Source organism: Lepisosteus oculatus, chromosome 2, assembly GCF_040954835.1.
Source record: "Lepisosteus oculatus isolate fLepOcu1 chromosome 2, fLepOcu1.hap2, whole genome shotgun sequence".
Classification (NCBI taxonomy): domain Eukaryota; kingdom Metazoa; phylum Chordata; class Actinopteri; order Semionotiformes; family Lepisosteidae; genus Lepisosteus; species Lepisosteus oculatus.
In genome coordinates, this window is record NC_090697.1 from 34,337,809 (window position 1) to 34,355,861 (window position 18,053).

At 37.6% G+C, this 18,053-nt stretch overlaps 1 protein-coding gene across 7 annotated transcripts in view; it reads right to left on the bottom strand.

Annotated features, from left to right (window-relative positions):
- sobpa (sine oculis binding protein homolog (Drosophila) a) overlaps positions 1–18,053 on the bottom strand; it is a 99,406-nt gene that overhangs the window by 49,575 nt on the left and 31,778 nt on the right. The gene's annotated exons all lie outside the window — the stretch shown is intronic.

Here is an 18,053-nt window from a genome sequence, read left to right on the forward strand (position 1 = left end):
ACCCTCCAGAGCTCTAACCACTAATTTACATGGCATTGCTTTTACCCTATCAAAGTTCTGAGTGTAATGTACAAGAAAACACCAAAAGTAACTGCAGTTAAGGCTTATTCTTCACAAAGAACACAGATTCCAGGTCATCCAAAATGGATGTTCAGTTTTAATAGAGTATATATATATCTCTGAAACCATGCTTTTATTGTAAGAGTGGCATGGTCGTACAGTGGTTAGCACTGCTTCGAACAAAGCAGTTAGAAAATGGACGGATGTTTTTAGCATCCTGAGCAATATCTGGGCTGACTGGGTGTTAGTGAAAAAGATATTTCTTGGATATGCACTGTGGGTTTTGTTGCTAGGAAAACCTTACACAGAATTACAAAGGAAAACAAAGTATCTGGTGTGATCTTTTTATTTTTAACTCAGAACTGTTAAAAATACAGATTTTTTTTTTAAAATGAGTCATTTGAGAACACATTCAGTGTGCAAGTTTCAGAAATTGGGTCATTCTGGAAATATCTAATTGCTTTTGATGTGTTCCACAACAGCCAGCTGACACTTTTCAGAAAACGAACTGATTGTTTGTATCCAAAAACCCCAAACAAACCCCTTTGAAATGCTAACAGATGTAAAATGAGAACACATACAATAATTGGAAGTATCCATAAAGCAGACTGGGCACTCTGCATAACGTACTGCATATTGATCCTGGTTATGACAAAATGAGAAACCTGTGTAAATGTGAACTGTTCCCAATGGAATAAAACTAAAAAGAATTCGATCAAATTCTCAGTAGGTATAGCTCAAGCATGCACTTCCATAAAAAAATGTTCCTGTTTCTAGTGAGTCACTACAACCAGGATTTAATGAAATGCAAAGCTCAGCACATGGTTTACAATAACATGTTTTTTTCCTTTTGTTGCTTAATATTAATTTCTGCCTCAAGGAAACATAATACTGAGTTGTTTGGGTATGGATCTAGCACTCCTTGAATACATATTTTTATTCTGTTTAGGTAAAACATGAACATTTACAAAGGGACAGAAGATTTAAATAAAATAGTGGTTAAGTTTCCTAGAACAGCCAATTAAATCAAACCGAAGTTACTGCTTACTTTACAGAATACAATAATTCACTAAAGCATGAAAGTGCTTTGTGATTAACCAATTACAGCCATGTACCAACTAAACAAAATCGAAATTCTTAGCCTCAAAACACTTTCAAGGATTAATAACTGAGATGTGATGCCTTTGAAGTCTACTTAACTTGCAGCACACAAAAACAATGATGTTACAAATGCTTAGTAGTGTCAATTTTAAAAGCTTACACAATTAAATTCACCTTAACTAAAATGTACACTATATAACAAAGCTGGAGAAATGTTATCATATCAATACGAACATTCTAAGAAATCATTTCGATCTCTTAATTTAAAAAGAAATTAACCTAAAAAGAAAATGTAGTTAGATCTGGCAGGTTTTTTTAGAAACAGCTTTCTTTCACCTTGGTCTACAGTAACTCTATCACACTTGCAGTCTGTGTGCCCATCACAGCTGTAGTGAGGATGAAGTAGCTTGCAATCTGCTCTTGACTGCTTTACATCAAATAAGACCACATTCCAGTTTTACTTCTGTAAGGAGAAGTCTGTATGGGTAGGGTGCTGGAGTCAATCACACTAACACCAGTCCTGCTGCAACACAGCTTTTTAATCATTTAAACATGTATCAGCATTCACCACCAGGCAACGCACTGTAGTCACAAGCCACAAATCAAATGTTTGGAGTTTAATCTGCAGGATCTCAGGCTCTCTAGAGAACGGACTGAGTACCATTTTTAACAGCATATCAGTTCGTATACTACTTGACTGTTCCAGACAAATCCCTGTAGAAGACTATTTTAAATAGAGTTTAGAAGGTTATACAAAACCAAGTAAATGGAAACATCATGGAGATAAACGAAGGGAAGTGTAAACTGTACAACCTCTTCTTTTCTCTTTTGTTGGATTCTCTGGCAAGCCTGTCTTCACTTCAGACAACATTATTCTTTTCACTTGCATGACATGTGAGTTGTCTTTGAAGACCTGAGTAGACACTAATAGTGAATCATCTTCAGCAAAGGAACTGATAGCAATGCGTTATGAATTAATCCCTTTAAGGGCTCAGAAAATGTTAACTTTTTCTTTCGTATCCATAGCAACTATACATCATGGTGTGGAGTGGAATGGACAGTGTGAGATTATCAGACCAAAACAAAGCACTGCACAGAGAGAAAGACCCCAAAGATTACACATTTCAGAATTTGAATCTTTTTTCATGATGTTGCTATTGTTTTCCACTGAAAGGCCATGAGAATCAAATGGACAATAAGTTACATAAATTGGAAAACTTACATTAAGAGGTTAAACAAAAGAACATAAGGTGATCACCAGACTTGTATCTTCACAGAAAGAGGAGGCTTATCAACTCCAAAACTGTGTATTTTAATTTAAAGTTGAGTTTTTTCTTCAGTAGATAGTCATACGATTTGGAATCACCTGTTTTGCCTTTACTCTTCACAACACCAAGCCCTGTATTCACACAGACAGGATACTCTACCATGTCTACCCATCAAGTCCCCACTTTGGCATGCAGGAGGCTCGTTGCTGACCACATCACTGATGTGACTGTTGGCATCTGGGATGTCACAGGGGGTCACTGTTTCACTGGAGGGTCTAGAGTGTCCTGGACAAATCCTGAACTTAGTCTCCAAGGGTGCTGAGCCAAGTGAGTGTACCTCGATGGAGAATCCTGGTCATAACTAGCTAGTGTATTTACTGGTTGAGCCTCACAAGAGAAAATATCTATATTATTTGTCCCTTTGCACACCTTGAATTCACTTAGCAATATAACCCTTCACAAACAGCAAACGTTTTTACAATTTAGTTAAATGTATTGTTCCCATTTTTTCTACATTTCCCTAAATATTACATCAAATAAGAAGACCACATGTTCTTATTTGTGCATTCTTATTACAATATTAATGTATTGCTACATTAGCCCTTCCTGGTTCATAATTTACAGAAGAGTTACAAGAGTTCTTTTTAAACTTTATGAAAATGACAAAAACAAAATTAAAACACAGGCTTTTGGGTCTAAGATTTTTTCAAATCTAATTCGAGAGTTGTTTCTGCATTAGCCCGGTTTCTTTCCAGATTTCTGTTGCTTCCACTAAACATTCATTTTTGATCTTTATCTTAACTTATAATGTTTAATCTCTCTCAGATTTAAGATGACTTTGCTCAATATAATAACTCCATCTGTAGTCAATTTGCTCACACTTGAGCTCTTAAACGCAAAGACAGCAAGTCATAAAAATACCACGTAGCCGAACTGATCCCTTTCCGAGCACAGTAAGCTTTCAACATTCATGGATTCAACATTCGTTTCTTTGATTATTTGCAAGCCTAGATCACCTATATCCCTACTGTATATCCCTTCTCATCGATGAGCTCCTTGGGCTGCTCGGGAAACGACTCTGCGGCCTCCTGATCAGCTGCCGCCGCCGCCCCTGTGTCAACTTGGAGTCACTGAGCAATTCTTAAATTCTCTTTCATTGTGACAAATGTGTAATGACATTTATTTGGAAGTGTTACATAGGTTTATTTGTATTTGCCCCCCCCCACCCCCCCATTTAGTTAAATCCCTATGGGATATCTAAATTTGAAAGCCATTTGAAATGCCTAACTCTCCTGAATGTTGAGACTCTACTGTAGATTTCATGTACATTGTTTTGTCTGTGATACATGCAAATATTGCTCCTAACAACAAGCAAGCACACAAAGCCGAAGCAACCCAAAGTTGAAACAATACCTCAGAAACTGGGAGAATCTCCCTTAACAAATCCTATGAAGGGAGCATTGCACAATATTGAAATAAATATGACACAGATTCCAAAAAAGTCACAGTGGATTTTTCTGACAACCTGAGCTAAGCAGATAAAACCTATTCTTTGTGGACTTTCATGAGAACCAATCCTTTTGTCTTTTGCTAAAGTATATGTTGAAAGGTGCGCAATTTAAAGTATCAGCTGAGGATTGGTGAGGTTTATTAACTTTTACACCGTTGCACATTTAATAAACACAATTCACAGAAGGACCACTCCAACCCCTATTTATACCATGTGTTTTTTTCACATATGTGAGAATAAAGACCTCTGCCGAATTGCTAATTAAAATATTCCAGTCTTCCCTGTTCCCAAGAACCTCCATTTGTTTACTTTAGGTTTAGTATTTTAACCATTAGTGAATATGAGGATGAAGAACATTACACAAGAGTTCTACTGTCAAACAATCCAACAAAACCGGGCATACAATACTGTACATCTCCACAACATTATTTTAATGATATGTACAAAAAGAGAAAATTAGCTAGAGTCACAAACTCTGTCAAGCACATAATTTAAACCCCACTCTCATTTTAGCTGTACCAAGTACATGTATAATTAGTGCGAGTATGAAAATTTCTGGAGAAACAATGCATTTAACAAGGAAAGAGTCATTGTGTTGGTCTTGATAATGGAGTAGTAATTTTTTATTGAGCTGTGTTTACGCCTCCAATTAAAACAGTGATTTTCTATTTAATTCTTAAATTGCTATTAAAAAAAGTTTAGGAGCTGCTGTGGGATTTAAGTGCAAAGCTGTGAGTCAAAGCAATATTCCATCATTTTCAGTACAAACAGGGCTCGTCTATCTGTATTCGTCACGTGTTTCCATCCCAAGCAAGACAGACTCACCAAGCACAATAACTCTTGTTATTCAGTCAATCAGACAGAGGTATCCTAACATTATTCACATTTAATCTGGGAGATGAGTCTAAAGCCAGTCATCAAATTAAAATCCCTCTCTTTTTATTTAGCACAATGTTCTGAAGATACTGCAGAACTGCCCAGAATGAACAAGATGCTGGACTACAGATGCCCAGAGTTTATTGCAATTAATTTAATCATGTGACTAATTGGTCTCTTCTGGGTATCTGTAGAAACTGCTTCTTGGTGCTAATGGGTGATTGTGTTAAATGTAGCTTGGAAAATGCACACAGTCTGCACTTCCTCCTCAGTAGTGCGAAGACGCCACACAGCAGGGCTGAGTGGCTACAGAGCTCCCTGAAACTCACTGCCTCTGTGCTGGGGACCATGTTTGTGATGTAAGCTATTATAGAATAAAGGAACAAGTAATAGGTTTATTCCATGCTGAAAAAAAGAAGAAAGAGAACAAAATGTTTCGGCCGTGGAGCCTTCTTCAGGTGACACCTGAAGAAGGCTCCACGGCCGAAACGTTGTGTTCTCTTTCTTCTTTTTTCAGCATGGAATAAACCTATTACTTGTTCCTTTGCAGCCTACGCATGCTGACGGAGCTACCCACCTGAACTATTATAGAATAAGACATTAAGGAAACCTTCAGTAAACACTACTAAGACAACACCTGCTTAGGACATGATGGAATTTAAAATGGTTCAATGTTTGACACTTTTGTACGAATTTATATTTTCCTCTCTTCGAAGGTATATTATCAAGTACATCATTATGTTTCATATTTACAGTACACAAAGAAGGATGAGGATACAAGAGAAATTTAAAGAATTCACTTACACTGAGAAGATGGTTAGCCCCCAAAACACCTTATTAAAACAACAAACTCACTTTGATCTATGCTCATAAAGACTGTTAGACCTTCATTTGCTTGTCTATGGACAGCATGTTTGCTCCATTGTACTTTTTGGACAATCAGTCTGTATAAACCTATGCACATTTTGCACGTATTTTATTGTTTTTACACTGACTATGGTCATCACATTTTACACACACCTATGTATTTATTTTTTATTTATTTATTTTGTTGTCTTTTGTTTCATAACTATTCTGATGTCTGTTTTTGCTTGACTTGGGCTGGACTGCTGTAACACATCAATTTCCCTATGGGATTAATAAAGTATTATCTATCTATCTAAAGAATCTGATCAGCATCTAAGGTGGTTTCTCATCCATTAAGTTTGCTCTGGGATGAAGGGTGGTTAATATTAACATTAATACTACAGAAGCCTTGAATAAACTTGAGAAAGGAAGAGAATAGTCCTTCCAGGACACTGATCCATTTACCCCTGAGCATTTCATGGACAGATACAGGACAGATCAGATGGGCATATGATTCACTTTAACTGTACGGGAAACCAGCAGGGTATGGGGGATTCTTGCCCTCTTTTCAACTTATTAAAAGCTGCAAACAGGTCTTTTAATTAGTTACCCAATAAGCCTTTTTTCTTACTTAATGTTATGCAATGAGTGCTTGTTTAGCTATTAGCATTCAAATTAATTAGTGTTAACTGCTCAGCCACTGCTTTTTAAAAAAAATGAAATCGTGCCAAAAGTTTTTGTTATTCCAAGCACTCAATTTGCCAGATGAAGCACATTTTGACAATTTGATAGTAACACAGCAATGAATTAACACAAAGGACAATTTGAATCATGCTCACATCTATTTTACGAATAAACCTATGTAGTACAGGTATAGGTATTCATACTGCCAGTGTAGAGTAATGATCGAGGCTCTTAACTCCTGCCTATGAGGGTGTAGGCTCAAATCCTATGGGAAACTACAACTAATCTCAAACCCCAGCTTGATTGCTGCAGTAAAGTGGTACCAGAACTTGCACACAAAAAAAAATAGTCATTTTAGGTTACTTTGGGTTAAATTCTCTAAATGCTCAACATTGTTTCTTAGCACACAATACAGGACTAACATGTTTGTTACATGCATTCTTCCTCATAATCACCTGTGACTTAAGTCCTAGTTGCCAAAACACTGGAGTAACAGGAGGGTGATATGTGTTTGTGCCTTCCTGACTCTGCTTATATAAAAATGTGACTAATATTCAACCCTAAAAGCAAGCTCACAGAAGGTGGGATTTACTAAGAGTTTTGCTCTGAATTGGTGTTTCATCCAGTCTTTCTGGAAAGGAATAAAGACTTTCAGTAAGTTAAACCCCACTGTGAACTGCAGGTGTTGAAGCACGCAGCAGTTTGTAGGCTGGAATTGTAAGTGTCAGTATAGTCTTTTTCTACTGGTCACTTGGGATCAGTACCTTTAATGGGGCCACTTCTGACCCAGTTTTTTCTCCTTGAAGGTGGCATGGCACTCTAGTGAATACTAGTCTTATAATATTCAGTTTACAAAATGTGTCAAAAGAAAAGACTCCCACAAGGCACGTGAACACCTGGCAGCAGAGATCCATCCTGCCAGATTCTCTTACAAACCATCTTTCACACAGATCACAGAAAAAGAAGAGAAACGCAAAGATTTAGATTAGGATTTTTAATTTCATTAAAGCTCCTTTACCATGTACTCGAACAATAATAAATAATAACAAGCTCCCGAGACCTAAGATGTACATCTGCCCTTGTGAATAACACTTTTCACTGAACATTTCCAAAAGGCTTTGCGTACCAGGAGACAAACACAGGTAATCTTTGTTAAAGTTTGAGAATATTGTTATTTTCTACTGAACATAGTGAGAAAGTATGTCAAAGAAGTGAATGCTGGGCAACTCCTTACTAAGTGATGGAGGATTTGTCCTCTCGTGCCAACCAGACCTTTCCCTCTGTTTTTTCCCAGAGATCTCTGTGTGCAGTGTGACAGCTGCTCATACCAGCAGGTACTACTCTGCTTGCTGGCCTGTGTGTTTATGCAGATGCAAGCTTCACATTAAGAAGTACACGTGGCTCCTGGAAGCTCTATTTTCCTTCTCTGCTTTTGCAAGGAAAAGGTTTCTGAACACAAACACCCTTTAATATACCGGAAAAAAACATGACCAGACACTTATCATTTTTCCAGGTTTGGGGCTTGTATGGATCCATTACTGTAAGCAGAGCCTAGCTACCTTTTACAGAATCACATTAGACAAATCACCAATCACCATGCGGTTTGAATAATACAAGGGGCTACAAGGAGTTCAGACAATCAGACAATCTACTTCAATGCCAAGACCTGAGAGTTGACAAAATGCTCTATATTTCTAAATCCAAACAGCTGGTCTAGCCCACTTCCTTTTCAGGACTCCTGATGTACATTTCTTCTGTAGATTTAAGCTTTTTCAACTGTATCCCTAGAAATACAGTAGTTGTAAGGGTGCAGGTGGGGCATACTACAAATTAAAAACTGCACTATGTAGCAGCAACACACCACAATGTAAGCATCCGCATATAGAAAAATAAAATATTTAAACCAGAAGATTTATTGCAAGTGACCCAACATGGGCTTTGGCTGCAGAATTAAGCAACAGATAATCCCTTAACCTGCGTTACTATCATGCCAATACCTGAGTTTACAAAGTTAATACAAATGGCATCTTTTCAAGGCAACATAATAGCTCTGATGTAGAAAATGTCCTTTTCTTAATGAAGAAGTGAAACTTTTATCAAAATTAAGGTGAGAAATAATAGAAATGAATAATAAGGCGTAGACATGGGTGTGTTCATTTCAGAAGCCAAGGCAATTAAGTTATTGTTACCCCTTCAAAGGAGCTTCTGAAAAATACCAACCGCGTGATGATAGCTGGCTGCATACCTGTAAGCTCTGAACATAATTACCATGTGTTTATTTCTCTTAAGAGTGACTATTTGATCAGACAACACAGCTCTTTTAATTATGGTGGTGTGTGTGTGCTCTTCAAAAGCAGAGGTCTCAGGCAATAGGTTGAGGCAATCCATCTGTCAAATCTGTTTTTCTCATGGCCTCCCAGCGTGCCAAGCATCTCCCAGTGAGCACTTGAGAAAACAAAGGTGGCAAGGAGAGTATTTATAAATCCCTCCACCCCACCCAATATCTGACCTGTTTTCTGAAGTAAATTAAGTAACATCTACTACTCATTCTGTGTATTTTTTTAACATTTTTACCCTCAAATCAGGAAAGAAATGCCATACATATTATTATTATTATTATTATCATTAATAATAATAATAATAATAATAATAATAATAATGGCTGCAGTTACATTGCCATAATGTACATTGCCAAACTCGCAAACACAAGGCCAGGAAACTGAGTGAGTCCTAGAAAACCCACAACAATGGTAATCTTAAGTGCTTTTAATCAGCTTCACTCAAAATTAGTTCAGACCAGATCTAACACCTAAGAGGAAAAACATTTATGATCAATGATTAAAAGTCATATGTGACTAAAATTAAATAAAATGACTCAAATCTTTCTCTAGCACTCTTTCCATGTCCCCTTTTCCAGTCTTACTCTTTCTTTCCTTGCAAAGTCCTTCCTTGTATAGTCTTTACATTAAATACAATAATGAAAAAAAAAGTGATCAAAGAATCAACACGCACTACCTGCTAGCTAGGTAGACCTGCCAGGTCTGAACATTGATTTTTATTATGCAACCAGAATAAACAAAATGTTTTTTTTCACATTGTGAACACATTGTGAGTGCGAAGGGGGAAACAATCAACATCAATTTAAAACATTCCACTACCAGCCTGTTTGAAGACCCTTTGACACACCAGGAACACCCTTCCGGGCATTTCTTGCAGGCATTGAGCACCGCACTGTTCTGCAGTATGGTTTTCTTATCAGACACCTTATTTCAGATTTTTAATGATTTCATACAGCTGCCAAAGGAAATACAGGCTCTCCAATACAATGACCACAAAGCTATATCAGATGGCAAAAACCTGATACGGCAGCTGCAGATATTTACAGTAACACAACACCACATTGAAGTCACTGCCGCAATCTTTTAAACAAGTATGCACAAGACAAATGCAGCAACTGTATTTCAGCCTTTGGAAAAGCAGTATGTTTTTGTGGTGTATCTTATTCTATATAAAGAAGTATATTAATAATACCATAAAACTGTAACCCACAAACAAGCCATCTCAGAAAGAAGAGCTATTTGAAAAGACATCCATGTTTTTCATGTCGGCATATAAACACTCGCACAAATATCATTTATATCTTGTTAGACCGCTGAACTCTTCACAATGGTTATTTTTGTTGTTTACTTGTAGACCTAAGCAACATGATAACTGTTTCTCACTCCATTAGCAAGTAACTGATACTCTAGCAATTCTCTGAATGATGAATCCCCAAACTGCCCTCTGAGTTTCATCCCCCTATACAGTTTGTTGTTTTAAGCACAGGGAAGATGGGTAGTGGTGTGTTTATGTGTGCATGTTTATGGATATAAAAATAGAATGCTTGGCCATACAGCAAAAAGTGTGGAATTTAAATCCAGGGATGTTGTGCTCAAGCTCTACAACACAGTAGGAAGCCACATCTAGAATATTGTGTTCAGTTCTGGTGACCATACCACAAAAAGGATATTATAGCCTTAGAGACATCTCAAAGAACAACGGGACTGATTCCTGGTGTCAGGGGGTTGCTGTATACAATACATCCAGGGTGAAAGAGAGCAAACTCTCTCAGGTCTCAAACACGTGTCTCCAGTTCTTGGCAGGACTGCCCCAGTCCCGTCCATTCATAAGACTCATTCTGAATCAAGTGTGGTTGGAAGATCACAAACTCTTTAAGTGAAAAACCCCACTTGCTCTCTTCTTTGAAGGACTTCTTGTCCTTGAGGGCTTATGCCCCAAATTATCCCTCAACTGATTAAGTTCACATAACCTGTTTAACTGATCATACTGTAGTTAAATTGTTACAGGATTTTAGAAATGGCTGATTACCTATGAAGCCTGCTAGACAGGGATCTCTTGGGTAAAACAAAGGGGACTTAGAGGACTGAAAGGAAACAGATACAAGTATCATATAAAATTTTACAGGGTTTATAGGGGGTCAACCCAGTGTACTATATGTACGTTACTGTCATGTACAGTACAGTAACAAAGCAAGTAACGAAGCAAGGACATAGGACCACAGTTGGGACCATAAACTAAAAGGAAATCTATTTAGAAGAAATAATCTTCTTAAAACAGAAGATCTGGAATAGGCTATCTTACCTAGTGGTCGAAGCTTAAACTCTGGACTCAAGACATGACGAGACAAACTTTTCTATTTGTTCAGCTACTGAATAAGTAAAATCAGCAAAATGGCTGCCTCTTGTTTGCAACATTTCCAACGTTCTTCTTTAGTAAAAGAAAGATATTGGAATAGAGATTCTTTATTCCCTCTATCTGTTTTAGCTACCAATTACTTAACAATTACTACTGGAATTACCAGATACCATTTTACTCCACAATGTGCAGAATGTAGATATTCCCAATCAGCAGAGGTCATTTATTGTGTTACACAATCCACCCAAAAGATTAGTTTAGTGTCTAACACATTTTCCTACATAACCTGTAGTGCAAATGAGACTGACACTATGGGTCAAGTTTAGAGAACAACAGATACATTCTTCACTGCAGCAAAATAAACCTTTTTTTAGTTTGTTCCTTACTGAATTCCTTTCATGCATTCAAAGTTCTCATTCCTTCACAAAACATCTGAATTTAGACGAAGGTGTCAGATATCCCTGTGACGCAGCCTGCAGAAACAGTTGCTGTAACTCTGAAAGTATCTGTCAACACATTTTTAAAAGGTAAACTTAAAAAGTTGAAGACCGAGAGTCAATTCACTATTTTAAATAAATATAAATGCAAGAAAACTTGGTGTCTTCTACAGATGTTTCCAGCAGTTTTTACTAAGCTAATACAGTATATACAGTATTTTGATAAAAGTATATGCCAATGTCACTGCCCTAAATGTATGAAGTTAAAGCTTACTGGTCATATGAAAAGGTAGGCAGTCTATATCTGAATGTGGGTTTATTACAAAAATGATTTAGTCCATATAAAGAGAAAAATCTTTCCTAAAGAACGGGACTAAGGACAGCGTGTACACAATATCTTTTAAACTTCACATATTTTGCTATTTTATTTGATACAACACAAAACTGTTTGTGAATGTTTTTTTTTTGTTTGTTGATAGAAGCTTAATAATATTGAGATTAACATTAATGCTCTTTCAATATATCGCTTTCAAAATACAAAATATAAATTTTTACAGAAAAAGCTGTGTAGAGTGTAGCGCGTGTAGCAGTGTACCTGTGATGTGGTTTCCATCTCAGTATTTTATAACACTAAAGTACATTTATGTACATTTAGCAACCAACTAAACTGATCATCAAAATGAAAAACGATAACATTGCCTAAAGCTGCACATTGTTGTTGAGCAGTACAAAGCATACCTGCACTGGAAATAACTAGCTTTATTTAAGTCTGGTTTTGCCACCCCAGTCAAAATACATGCATCCGAGAGGAAATCTTTAAAATCTGAATTAACTTATAATTAATTTATCAGTGCTCAGCTATTTTTTTATCTAGTCAATAACAAACTCAAACTCAATACACTGCAGTATTTTAGTCAATAAGTAAACTAGATGACACAGATAAGCTGTAATATATGCATTGTGTATAACAGACAGCATAATGGTGCCATTTGTTTAAATACATTTTAAGCATAATACATACTGTACCATACACTGTTAAGGAACAGCTATAGGTACTGTACTTTTGGACTTTTAGTACACCATTGAAAACTCAGTGTGTTTTTAAGAAGTTGTAACTACTAAAATTCCTTTGCAGTATCATATTCTCTTCCTTCTTTGGTTTCAGGGCAAACCCAGATGCATTTTTTGCACTTTTTCACTTTACAGTGTCTGTAAAGCCTTTTGCTCTTAAAGAGTGTATTGCCGTGGCTGAAAGTCTTTAGGCTTTCGCATCAATGTGCACCCTGTCTAAATTTGCCTTTGAGAATTCAGCCACGCAGATTACATATGTGTTTCTACATTGTTTTCATACAGTTTACCGATAACAAAAATAGATACAAAGCACCCGGGCCTTCGTTACTTTTCTTGGTGACCATGCTGACACCAGATACAGTGTGGATACCTCTTATGATGGGAGCTACATCACTGAGAGAACGTGTCAGCATGTGAACATTTTCAAGAAGACATTAACAGTTGGCACAGTCATAAGGTCAGCTTCTCTCAGCACCGTGCATCTGAGGTGAGGGAGTCATCCCCTGCTCAGCCAATTGGAAACGCAAAGCACACTGCAGTGCTGGAGGAGGCACCGCGAGCACACCCGAGAAAGTGGGCTAAGGGGGTGGGGGGTTGTACTGCAGTGAATTTGCCTCCAGCCTTGGGGAAGTGGGGGGGGGGCGACACATGCGATCGAATTTTGGAAAACTTTCCTTTCCCCAACGTAATAGAACATGGTATTTTCAGTATTAAATCCATCACCAAGGAACAAGCAAAAAAATCTAGGGATGTAATCTCCCACCCTCCATCTCAGAGCACCCAAGAGGTTTATGACTGGCTTTTCCAAAATATGGCTGTTTTGATTATGAGAAAGAACGGAATGCCTTTCCCTGGTATGAGCTTGCACAGCAGCATGGCGAGTTGTCTGGCATGCAGCCACCTCAATAGCCATTAACGTCTTCTGACTTGGCAACTTCTTTTAAGTGACTAAAGAGGACAAAGAACAGGGCGTCACAGCTTTTCAGGAATGAACAACTCATTTCAAGATGCGGTGTTCGTTGGTGTTGAGGTAACGAGAGTGCGGTAGCACAGACTTTTAAGTTTTACGTGGCACTTTGGTCTTGCGCTTGAACAGGATCTCACAAGCCCACCTCGATGCTTAAGAACATCAGCCCTTCAGCATTGCGCGCCATTAGCATGTTTGATTTTTAAAGCAATGAAAAATCAGAACAACGCCACTGCTGTTCCTACAGTTTTCAGTGTGGCTCATTTATTTAGATCAGCAAGCTGTGCACAAGGGCATTTCCGCACCAGTGCCAAGGCTTAATGAGTATATATTGGTAGCAGGAAGCATTGTGATGGCAGGCCTCTGAACATATACAGTAGATGAAAAAATGTTTTTCTCATGAGGTCAACTTGTAAATAGACTTGGCAACACTTTAGTTTGAACAACGTGTTTTTTAGTTTAAACTAAATAAGTTAACTATGCTACTAACATTTTAAATGATGGGCAAAGTGTAATAGACGGGACAAGCAATGTTCTGCAAATAACTCTAGGGTCAGGGTTAGTGATATGGCTCAGGCTATGGTCTGAATTAAGCCCGGTTAGTACTGGGTTGGGAGATCGGTGTGCTGAAAGGTCCTGAAAGGTGCCCATTTTAGAGCTCGCATGCAGTTAACCTACAGCAGATGTTGGTTCTTATCATGTTTGTGCTGCTATATTAATATTTAATTGATATACTCAGTTTATAAATGCTTATAAATAGCATATACAACCCCTAACATAAAGTAGTGCCAAAACATTTAACCAAACTAGTGGGAAGTGAACATCATCATGGGAGTCCACTCTGCATGTACTGTACAATATGGTCTCACTGGGATCAACTGAAATCACAGTAGAGATGGCATACAAATCACCTTTCCATCAGCCTACATTTGAGTTTTTAGATTTATGTGTACTTTGTTTTTTCTATGATAAGCCACGGCACACAATGAATATATACAGTGGTGTGAAAAAATGTTTGCCCCCTTCCTGATTTCTTATTGTTTTGCATGTTTGTCACACTGAAATGTTTGAGATCATCAAACACATTGAAATATAAGACAAAGATAACACAAGTAAACACAAAATGCAGTTTTTAAATGAATGTTTTTATTATTAAGGGAAAAAAAATCCAAACCTACATGGCCCTGTGTGAAAAAGTGATTGCCCCCCCTGTTAAAACATAAATCAACTGTGGTTTATCACATCTTTGGAAAGCTGAGTTCAATTTCTTTAGCCACACCCAGGCCTGATTACTGCCACACCTGTTCTCAATCAAGAAATCATTTAAATAGGACCTGCCTGACAAAGTGAAGTAGACCAAAAAATCCTCAAAAGCTAGACATCATGCTGCGATCCAAAGAAATTCAGGAACAAATGAGAAACAGAGTAATTGAGATTTATCAGTCTGGAAAAGGTTATAAAGCCATTTCTAAAGCTTTGGGACTCCAGCAAACCACAGTGAGAGCCATTATCCACAAATGGCGAAAACATGGAACAGTGGTGAACCTTCCCAAGAGTGGCCGGCTGACCAAAATTACCCCAAGAGCGCAGCAACGACTCATCCAAGAGGTCACAAAAAACCCCACAACAACATCCAAAGAACTGCAGGCTTCACTTGCCTCAGTAAAGGTCAGTGTTCATGACTCCACCATAAGAAAGAGACGGCAAAAATGGCCTGCATGGCAGAGTTCAAAGATGAAAACCACTGCTGAGCAAAAAGAATATAAAGGCTCATCTCAGTTTTGCCAGAAAATATCTTAATGATCCCCAAGACTTTTGGGAAAATACTCTGTGGACTGGTGAGACAAAAGTTGAACTTTTTGGAAGGTGTGTGTCCCATTACATCTGGCGTAAAAGTAAGACAGCTTTTCAGAAAAGGAACATCATACCAACAGTAAAATATGGTGGTGGTAGTGTGATGGTCTGGGGCTGTTTTGCTGCTTCAGGACCTGGAAAACTTGCTGTGGTAAATGGAACCATGAATTCTGCTGTCTACCAAAAAATTCTGAAGGAGAATATCCGGCCATCTGTTTGTGACCTCAAGCTGAAGCGCACTTGGGTTCTGCAGCAGGACAATGATCAAAAACACACCAGCAAGTCCACCTCTGAATGGCTTAAGAAAAACAAAATGAAGACTTTGGAGTGGCCTAGTCAAATTCCTGACCTGAATCTGATTGAGATGTTGTGGCATGACCTAAAAAAGCGGTTAAGGCTCGAAAAACCCTCCAATGTGGCTGAATTACAACAATTCTGCAAAGATGAGTGGGCCAAAATTCCTCCACAGCGCTGTAAAAGACTCATTGCCAGTTATCGCAAACACTTGATTGGAGTTGTTGCTGCTAAGGGTGGCCCAACCAGTTATTAGGTTTAGGGGGCAATCACTTTTTCACACAGGGCCATGTAGGTTTGGAGTTTTTTTTCCCTTAATAATAAAAACCTTCATTTAAAAACTGCATTTTGTGTTAACTTATGTTATCTTTGTCTAATATTTCAATTTGTTTGATGATCTGAAACATTTCAGTGTGACAAACATGCAAAAAAATAAGAAATCAGGAAGGGGGCAAACACTTTTTCACACCACTGCAGTGCATGAAAATCATTTAACTGATTTAAGATATTGAATTAGAATTTGGCTCATTGAGTTGGAAATTGCTGTAATAGTTTTGTAATTCCTTTTCGTTTTCTCAAAACACTTGTTTTTTTACCAAGTTAAATATTTTAAACACATAAACAGATACAACACTGGGCTCCTTCAGACAGCACATGAATGCCTTGATTATTGAGAAACCTATTGTTTTTAGCGATAAAGGGAGATTAAAAAAATACCCTGATATTATCAGGCTATGTTCCAAAGCAAACAAAACATTCTCAGAATCTCACTTTATATTATAGGTAATCAATTGACCACTAGAGAGACACACCGACGTTCATCCTGTCTCATTGATGAAAAGGAATAATGGGTTGTTAGTCACTGGTGAACATAAGGCAATGACCCAGGGTTAAAAATATAACAAGATCAGAAAGGAGGAGAGTACAGAGCGAGGAGAGAGACGCAAAATGAGAATGGCACCATCTATCAAGCATGAGACAAGATAGCCAGTTGTTACTTTTGAATTGATTTGCTTTGTCTTTATTTCATGTGATTGGTGTGAGAAATTGATTGTATACAGCCTATGACAAACACTGGGGGCTCAAGGATGGCTCTTTATGACCATATAAATGATACACTAACGCAGCATAACACAGCAGAACAGATTAATTTAATATCAGGCATTAAATATCTTCTTTTGTGGAAAGAATATACACTATATGTTATGGTCATATGTGGTACACATGTAGTGCTACCATTCATATTACAGGACTACAGGTTTCACTGATTTGTTTTCCCAAAACCAAATTCTAAAGGGGTAAATTTTAGATATTTATTTATTACTTTGTATTTAGCTTGCCAAAGACCTGTGTTAAAACATATAAGTGATGAGAAAATTTAGGCAACACCTCTTCTTTAAAAAGAGTGGGTGCTAGGGTCAAAAACAAAAAGATGCAATGAGATTAACGGACTGCTTTTGAACCTAGGGAACCTTGAACCTTGTACTTTTTAAATATGCACGCGATTAAGGAAAGCCTATGTGCCACAAAACTGTACAATAACAGGAATGTTTCAACAATACATGCTATCTTTGAGAGCTTTTTAATTAGAGGTTTTCTGATTTGTTTTTATGTCATGCCAGAGTCATGGGAGTCTCACAGCACAGAAGAAATGAATTGCCTAGTGACAGAGATTTGGAAAGCACGATAATGTAAATGCATGAAAGCATTATTATGAGATCACAATATCAGGCCTTTATGATCGAGATGTGGATTTACTACAAATCATCAGAAACCAGCTGGTGCCTCCTGTAAATCTCCCATGGATCCAGGGACTTTGACATCCTGTAAAAAGCTGTTGGTTGTTTTTAAGGATGCAAATCAGAAAAGAAACCTAAAAGCCAATGGCTTAAAGGACATCTATTGCTTAGCCTCTTTATTAGGACTTTCTATTCTGGGTTTCTGGGATTGGTTTTGTCCTGATTCACAAAGAGACTTGAGGTATTCTTATACTGTAGGCTCAATTAAACACAGATATGCAAAGATTCCATATTTTACTCAGGCATACCTGCAGACCAGATCTACCATCTGTACCTGATCCACCATCTAATAACATAGATCCAACACTCGAAACATGGACTTTAGAGAACTTGGAAGGAACAAGCTTTGTTACCTTCCACAGTCACAATAATATACCGATCTCAAAATTACAGAGCAACTTTGAGATGATCTCAAATAGCATATGTTTTTCTCCTACTCTGCCTTTCTGCAACTGTTTTGTGGAATATCTATGGACTTATATGACCTGAGACACTGCAGCACATTTTGGAATATTGCGCGAAGACTCTAAAGAGTGGAAATACTGCTTTATTCTAATATTAAGAACTGAAAGTGTAACAGAAGTGAAAGTT